This window comes from Diceros bicornis, chromosome 15, assembly GCF_020826845.1.
Source record: "Diceros bicornis minor isolate mBicDic1 chromosome 15, mDicBic1.mat.cur, whole genome shotgun sequence".
Taxonomy (NCBI): domain Eukaryota; kingdom Metazoa; phylum Chordata; class Mammalia; order Perissodactyla; family Rhinocerotidae; genus Diceros; species Diceros bicornis.
The window spans coordinates 60252833-60261332 of NC_080754.1; the positions used below are offsets into that span (position 1 = coordinate 60252833).

Here is an 8500-nt window from a genome sequence, read left to right on the forward strand (position 1 = left end):
CTGGTAATATTGGAGTATTTCCAGAGGTCAGCCACTGAGCTTTCTGGACAGTTTCTTTTAGAGCTTGTGTCCCCAAAATTTGGTTACTGTGTCTGAAAATGAGGCAGGCTGCTCTTGGCATTCATAATGGTCTAACGTGGTAGGGGGCCAAGGAGGTGGGAATTGGGGGGGAGGTGTTTGGGAGATGGGCTCAGAAAGCATGGAGAAAGTTTAGAAGGTCATGTTACTTAGAAGTTCCTGAGGAGCTAGTATCCACCCAGGTCCTGGTCCACAGCAGCCTCAGGTGGGTTAGATGACCGCAGATGGAGCAGAGAGCCCTGTGGAGTGACCACCCCCACCCCCATGTGCTCAGTTCCATCTCAATAGAAATCTTACCTTAATGAGAAGAAAGGAATATTCAGTATGTTGCTCAGTATCTTCCAGGGGCTGGTTGTGTCTTAAAGGGAGCCGTTTTACCCCTGATAGTGGAAGTACAGTAGGAACACAGACCTACAGCTTTTGAGTCTGACCCCCTCTTAGAGCTGGTCGCCCATCCTCAGCTGCTTGAGCCACAGCTGGCGCCAGACGCCATGCTGAGTGTCTGGGAAGCTCTGCTGGCTGACACCTGGCATGGCTTGTAAATGGGGGACCAACCATCCCATTTTTAGCACCAAAATCCTGCATCCCCAGCACAGCAGGACGGTTGGTCAGCTGTGAGCTTCTAGGAGCTGTTTCTGGGGCTTTCTGAAGCCTGTCCTGTGGTCTTGATGCCATCCTGTGCCATGTGTCTGAGCATCTGTATGCCTTGAGCATATGTAGGAGGAGTTCCTCACCTTCCTTATCTGCCCTGCAGACTGTAAGCTCCTTAAGGGTAGGCAATGGGTCCTGCATCTTTCCATTCCAGTAATAACTTGCAATTAGAAGGTGTTCCTTCAATCGTTACTCGGGTTTTAAATGTGGAAGTCAATACAGGTCTGGATATTTGCAAAAACACTTGTTTTGCTTTTATAGTAGATCATTTTAGGAAAAGACGTTTAATTATGTCTTTCTAATTACTGTGTCATTTGTCCTGCAGGTTCCCCCCAAAGACCTCAAAACGGCTCATCCAGTGGGTAAAAGCTGTTCAGAGGGATAACTGGACCCCCACTAAGTATTCTTTCCTCTGTAGTGAACATTTTGCCAAAGACAGCTTCTCCAAAAGGCTGGAGGATCAGCACTGCCTGCTCAAGTCCATGGCCGTGCCCTCCATCTTTTACCTGATGCCACACCAGGAGAAAGGACACCAGAAAGGCCTTGGGGGGCCTTGGGGGTCCTGAGGGGACATTCGAGTGAAGCAGAAGAGAAGGGAGCTGCAGGTTCATCGTCGTCCTCAGGTGAAAACCTGATGGACAAGCCAGAGTGCTACAAGTTGAAGCGAGCCGCTCTGCAGGGTGAAACTGCACCGAGGGCCACCCAGGAGGCGCCGGTCAGGAGAGGGCACAGCACTCTCTGGAAGGAACTCAGGAGATGGTGTGGCCATCACAGCCTCAGGCAGCCAGGGAGAAGCAAACACCTCTACTGTGGATCTTGGCGATGAGCTCACCACCTCCCCCTATGGGGCCAGCTAGATAAGAGTGGGGTTTCCTCAGATGACTTTCTCTCCCACCCCCAGGATCTGGGGCATGCAAATTTATCGGCTTGCTTCCTTCCTAACAGAATTTTCTTCTCCAAACACAATCCGGAGAGGTGCATCCCCAAGAGCCTGTCGAAAGAAAGAGGTTGGAGAGATACGTGGAGCCTGGTTGCAGGGGGACCAGCCTGGGGCCAGACAAGGGCTTGGCCCAGAGCCGCCAGACTTTATCACTCAGACTGATGCCTCAGAAGCCCCCTAGAGCCCCTCTGTCCCTCTGACACGTCAGCCCGACGCCAGCTGTGGAATCTGCAGAGTGAGCCCAGTGATGCAGCCCCATGTCCATCACCACGGTCATCCTGTCAGCGTCGGGGACCTGCAGACTCCTGACTCGCCGCACTCCTACTGCTTCTGCTCTGGGCAGAACAAGAGCCAGGGGTGCTGCCTGCAGGGGCAGGTGGCAAAGAATGGAGAGCCGAAGACCCTGCGGCAGAGGGTCAGTGCTCAGACAGCAGGCGTCCAAGCTACAGGAGAAGCTGGACGAGCTGAAGACAGTGAGCTTCCCCTCCCTGAGCAGCCTGCTGTCCCCCTGCCAGGGTCAGTACCAGAGCCTGGCGGCTCGCCCCGCCCGGTCACTATGAGGGGTTTCTTGCTATGTGGCTGAGGGCCCCTGAGCACTTCTGTGTGTCACATCCTCCCTGCTCTCTTGGGAGAAGGCTCTGATAGTAGCCGTGCCTTGTAGACAGGGAGCCCAGGCTGGAGAGCTTACCTCCCTCGTTCCAGGGCACTCGAGAGGCATCTGTAGCTGTCGCGGTCTAGCTGGTGGGAAAGGAGGCATTTCAGGTCAGCTGGGAAAGCCAGAACTACCCAGTGAGTGGTGCCTGGACAGTTGGTTTTCCACTTGATCGGGGGAAAGTCAGCTCTATCGCATACCGCACACAACATAAACTCCAAATGAGTTAGGATCTAAATGTCAAATAAAATAGACACAGTAAACTATTAGAAAAGTTTCAGGAGAGTCTTAAAGTCATGAGGAGGTTCTTTCCATTCGTGTTTTAATGAACATCCTCAAAGTTAAGTCTTTTTGAACATTAATAATAATTTCTTTCAAATTTTAAATGTGTTCAAGTAGAATACATTCTCTTTTGTAAAAATTAAAACGCTGCAGAAATATATTTCCCCATTACAGAAGTGGGGAAAATCCCCGCACTTTTATTCCAACTTTTATTCCTTGTTGCTAGTAAAATTTGGCGTGTTATCTCTTAGATCATTTTCTATGCGCTTACATATTTTTTTATGGCTATGTTTCTGCTTTTCTTCATATTTTACTGTTTAGTGCTTGCAAAAATTGGTTTCTAGATCTTCTTTACATATTGAGGATAGTATCTTTTGCCTGTTATCTATACATGGAAAACATTTCCCTACCACGTTGTTCATTGGATCTGGGTCAATGTTTGTCTTGTAGGATGTAAGTAACACTTCAGGTGGAAAAGGCTCTTGTGTGACAGGCTGCTCAGGACCTTCTGGGCCTCCAGGTCAACCATTAGCACAGCCCAAAATAGAAACAAAAACCAAAACCCATCCTGTGTGTTTCCAAATGCACCCTGAGGGAAGAACAGCTCCAGGTGAGGACCACTGATGTCCTGGTCAATTGTCCACTATATTCCCCCATCGTGTTACAGCTTTTTTGCGGTTTCTCATACCTGACGTTACTTCTGGGTACCTTCCTCTGTTCCTATTGGTCAGACTTCCCAACGTTTGTCACTATTACAGGTCCTTCCCGACAGCCAGCCCTTTACTCCATTGATCAGGTCTTCACTGTTGTTTCTACCTCATGAATCCTCACTTCTTTCTGCTTTTTTCTCCTGGAGGGAAGTGCTTAGCTTCTTCGTGTGCAGTTTCTATTTCCTGATCCCTGCAGTCAAGGCTGTGTCCCTTCTCCTGTCCCTTTCGCCTCACACCATGGATGTGCCGTGTGCTGCCCTCATTTCTGTTCATTTCTAAATAGTTTGTAATTTCAGTCGACTCCCTCTTTCACCTGAGTTATTTAGAAGAGTGTGGAGAAATTTTCAAGTTTGATAGATTGGGGGAGGGGAGCTAATTGTTTTGTAATTGTTCTTTAATTTTATTGCTTTAAGCTCCTATAACATGGTCACTTAAAGATATCTGCTTTTTAGAATCTTTTGATATTTCGTTGTGGCTTAATACACCATCCATTCTGGTGACTGTTTCATTGTGGTTGAGAAGAATGTATCCTCTCCAGCAGTTCCTTACACTGCTCTCCCTCAGGCTGAGGCTGGATCTGGCTTATTTGTGTGAGTGAGCAGATCTGTCTCCTAACTCACTGTATCACTCCCTCTGTTGATTTCTAAGAGAGGAAAGGTAGGTCTCCCTGTGATTCTGGAGGTGCCTGTGTCTTCCTGTTTGTGTGTCTAGTTTTGCTTTATGTTTCAAGACCATGTTGTTGGATGCATAAGTGTTCCTGACTATTATCAACACAGAAAACCCCTTTTTGTCCCATTGACACTCTTTTCTTTATCTCCTTATTTTCAACAAAATCCCTTTATCTTATAGCTATATTTGAACTCGATCTGAGAGCTTCTGTCTTTTTATAGAGTAATTTAATCCGTTTGCAATTATGATTGTTGATACGTTGGTATTTTGGCCTTCCAGTTTATTTTATTTTTAATTTGTTAGGCTTTCTCATTGTTTCTTTTTCTGTTCTCCTAGTGGATGTCTTTCAGCTTTTAAAAATAACCATTTAAGCCTGTCTTTCTGTAAATGCTTAGTGTTGATCAGTTCCTGTGTTGTACACTGCCAGCCCCTCACCCTCACTCCCCAGGTGGAGACTGTCTGTGATCTTAGTTCTATATTCTTCTTTTCCCCCTCAATCAGCCACAATTAGATGTAAATATGCATTCTATTGGTTACTTTATTCACCACTATTTTTTTTTAAATTTTTTGTTTATTGCAGTTAACATTGGTTTATAACATTGTAAAAATTTCAGGTGTACATCATTATAATTCTAAATCTGCATAGATTACATCATGTTCACCACCCAAATACTAATTACAACCCATCACCACACACATGTACTGAATTATCCCTTTCACCCTCCTCCCTCCCCGCTTCCCCTCTGGTAACCACCAATCCAATCTCTGTCTCTATGTGTTTGTTTATTGTTGTTATTATCTACTACTTAATGAAGGAAATCATACGGTATTTGACCTTCTCCCTCTGACTTATTTCACTTTGCATAATACCCTCTATTTATTGTATCCAGTGTTTCCTCTTTTTCATAAATACTTAATGACCTTTTTGGAACTCGAATGACAGTAAAATTTTGAGAGGAATCGAGTTTGAGATACTCCTTAGGTGCTGATGCCAGAGAGCCAGCTCCCAAGCTCTTCAAGTTGCCTCTGTGTGTCTACAGAGTGCGGGATGCTGAGTGGTGTTTACAGCCATGGAACTGAATGAGGTTTCCTGGAGAAACTGTGTGTCTGGAGAAGTGCTGGGGCCTAGCCTAGGGGCAGGCAGTGTTCGTAGAGGTGCAGCTGAAGAGGGTCCAGGAAAGGAGACTGAAAAGACAGAGCATGGGGTCATGGGAGCCAGGAGGGGAAAAGGGTATTGCAGAAAGGAGGTCCTCAGCTGAGCTGGATACATCTCTGATCAGAATGGAGAAAAGATGGCTGGACTTGGCCACATGGAGTCACTGGTGACTGCAGTCCCCTTGGAGTGGTGGCAGTGGTGCTGGGTCTAGAGTGGGTGAACGGGGGCTTTAGGGGGTGGTGCTGGAGATAAGGCACTTTGTTTAGGAGATTTAGCCCTGAAAGGGAGTTGGAAAATTGGACAGTAGCCAAAAGGGAACATGGCTTCAAGGGAGAGTTTCATGTGAATGGTGGAGACAAGGGAGCAGGTGTCTGAGCTGTGGGTGGGCCAGGATGGAGAGGAGGAGCTGTGAGGGCCAGGGAGGAGGGTGCTGAGCCCTGGGGAGGTGCAGGGCTGGGTTTTCCCCCCTAGGGAGCGGGCAGAGAGCAAAGGGACAGATGCTGAGCTGGTGGAAAGGCGTACCTGTGCCTCTGCTCCTGTGTTCCCCGGAGTGTGAGGCTGGTCACTGGCTGGGAGTGGAGGGGCGATGCAGCAGGTGTTAGGAGAGCAGCAGTGGGAGCAGTAGGAGGGAGAGAGGACACCCTGGCTTGGTCTACAAGGCTCACCCAGAGCCCCCACTGGGCTCTGTGGTCTCCACCTGTTGGCTCTCTTTGATGTCTTCCTCAAGGTGTCTGCTCTCTTGATGGTTCCCAGTGCTGTTATGAATTCATTCATCAGTCAAGGAATCTTCTGGACATTTTTAGGGATTTTATGTTGAACAGGCTATACACATATTTCTTCAGTCCGTTACCTTTAATCAATCGCTTTACTTTTGGACAGATTCCCTACCACAGAGCTGCGGGGCCAGTGCGCCTGCGGGTTCTAGGGTTTGGGAGGTTTGCCCTCCGGAAAGCCGGTGCTGATGGGCATTCTCACAGGACACGGTGTTCTCTCCCTGAGCCCGCTGTGACTCCAGGTGTCATGTTGTTTTAAACACGGGCCATTTCTAGCAGGGTCCATTGTTGGCATTCCTGTGGACCAGTGAGGATGAACATTTTTCCGGGTTCAGTATCTCCTTGTCGCTTCCCCACCACGCCGCCCCCCACCTTGCTTCCCGAGCTCTGAACCTTCCTGATGTAACCAGGACGTTCACTCTATCCAGTGTGAATCCATATTCTCTCAGTGGACTCAGCGAATACTTGCTTCAAGCATCTGTTTTCTTCTCGTTTCTTCATTGTACATACGATTCTTGAGTTAATCTGGAGTTTTAAAAACGTTTTATTGTGGAAAATCTTGAACATACTCAATTGAGTAGAAAAGTATAATAAGCGCATGTCCCTATCCTCCCGCTTCAACATTTATCAGTATTCTGAGATTCTTGTTTCTTCTATATTTCTACCCAATCCCTACCTTCCATTGATTATTTGTTAATTAATAGAGTGATTTTTAAGGAAAGGTTTACATTGACAGAAAAATGCAGCAGATAGTACAGAGAATTTCTTCCTCCTCCCCACACAGTCGCCCCTGTTATTAACATCTTGCATTACCACTTGTGTTAGCATGGTTCATGCATCACAAGCGGTGAACCAACATCGATACGTTGCTATTATCGAAGTCCATAGTTTACAGTACGGTTCACTGTCTGTACTTGGATTTTGACAAATGCATGATCTCCTGGATTCACCATTACAGTATCCTACGGAATAGTTGGATGGCCCTAAAAATCCCTGTGCTCTGTCTGTTCTTTTCTTCCTTCCCAACCCCAGGCAACCACTCATCGTTATATTGTTTCTATAGTTTTGCCTTGTCTAGAATGGCATATATTTGGAATATGTGGATACTATAGAATAGAGTATGTAGCCTTTTCAGGTTGGCTTCTTTCACGTAGCAATATCTATTTAAGCTTCCTCTATGTCTTTTTGTGGCTTGATAACTCATTTCTTTTCTTTTTTTTTAATATTGACTTAAAATACACATAGCAAAAAATGTACCTTGTAATCAGTTTTTAAGTATAAACTTCAGTGGTATTCAATACATTCACATTGTTGTGCAGCCATCACCACCATCCATCCCCATCACCCTTGTAGATCTGAAACTCTCTACCTATTAAACAATAACTCTCCCTTCACCCCTGCTCCCAGACCTTGGCAGCCACCATTCTGCTTTCTTACTTTATGATTCTGACTCCTCTAAGAACCTCATATAAGTGGAATCATACAGTATTTGTCTTTTTGTGACTTGCTTATTTCACTTAGCACAATGTCCTCGAGTTTGATCCATGTTGTAGCATATTGCAGAATTTGATTCCTTTTTAAGGCTGAATAGTATTCCTTTGTATATATATATACTACATTTTGTTTATCCCTTCATCCGTTGATGGACACTTGGGTTGCTTCCATGTTTTAGCTGTGGTAAATAATGCTGCTTTGAACATGGGTGTCCAGATATCTCTTTGAGACCCTGCTTTTCTTTTGGATATGTACTCAGAAGTGGAATTGCTGGGTCATATGGTCATTCAATGTTTAATTTTTTGAGGAACTTTCATTCTGTTTTCCATAGTGCCTGCACCATTTTACATTTTACATTAATGATGTACAAGGGTTCCGATTTCTCTGCCTCCTCCCAGCACTTGTTGTTTTCTTTTTTGTTTGCATAACGGCTATCTTAATGGCTGGGAGGTGTTATCTTATTGTAATTTTGATTTGCATTTCCCTAATGATTAGTGATATTGAGCATGTTTTCATGTGCTTATTGGCCATGTGTACATCTATTTTGGAGAAACGTCTATTCAAGTCCTTTGCTGATTTTTGAATCGGCTTTTTTGTTGTTGTTGTTTAGGTTTAGGAGTTCTCTTTATATTCTGGATATCAATCTCTTATCAAAAATTTGATTTTCAAATACTTTTCGCCATTCTTTGGGATGCCTTTTTACTCTGTGGATAGTGCCTTTCGATGTACAAATTTTAAAAATGTTCATAAAGTCCCATTTTTGTGTTTTTTCTTTTGCTACCTGTGCTTTTATTGTCATATCCAAGAAATCATTGCCAAGTCCAGTGTCGTAACAGTTTTGTCCAGTGTTTGCTTCTAAGCGTTTTATTGTTTTAGGCCTTACATTTAGGTCATTGATCCATTTTGAGTTAATTTTTGTATATGGTGTTGGCTGAGGGTCCAACTTCACTCTTTTGCAGATTTATATCCAGTCTTCCCAGCACCATTTGTTGAAAAGACTGTCCTTTCTCCATTGAATGGTCTTGGTACCCTTGTCAAAAATCATTTGACCATGTATGTGGGGGTTTATTTCTGGGCTCTCTATTGGTGTATATA

General features: G+C 45.1%; 1 pseudogene; it reads left to right on the forward strand.

Moving 5' to 3' along the window:
* The first annotated feature begins 569 nt into the window (after positions 1 to 569).
* Positions 570 to 2269, forward strand: LOC131414620 (peroxynitrite isomerase THAP4-like; annotated as a pseudogene).
* The last annotated feature ends 6231 nt before the right edge of the window (positions 2270 to 8500 follow it).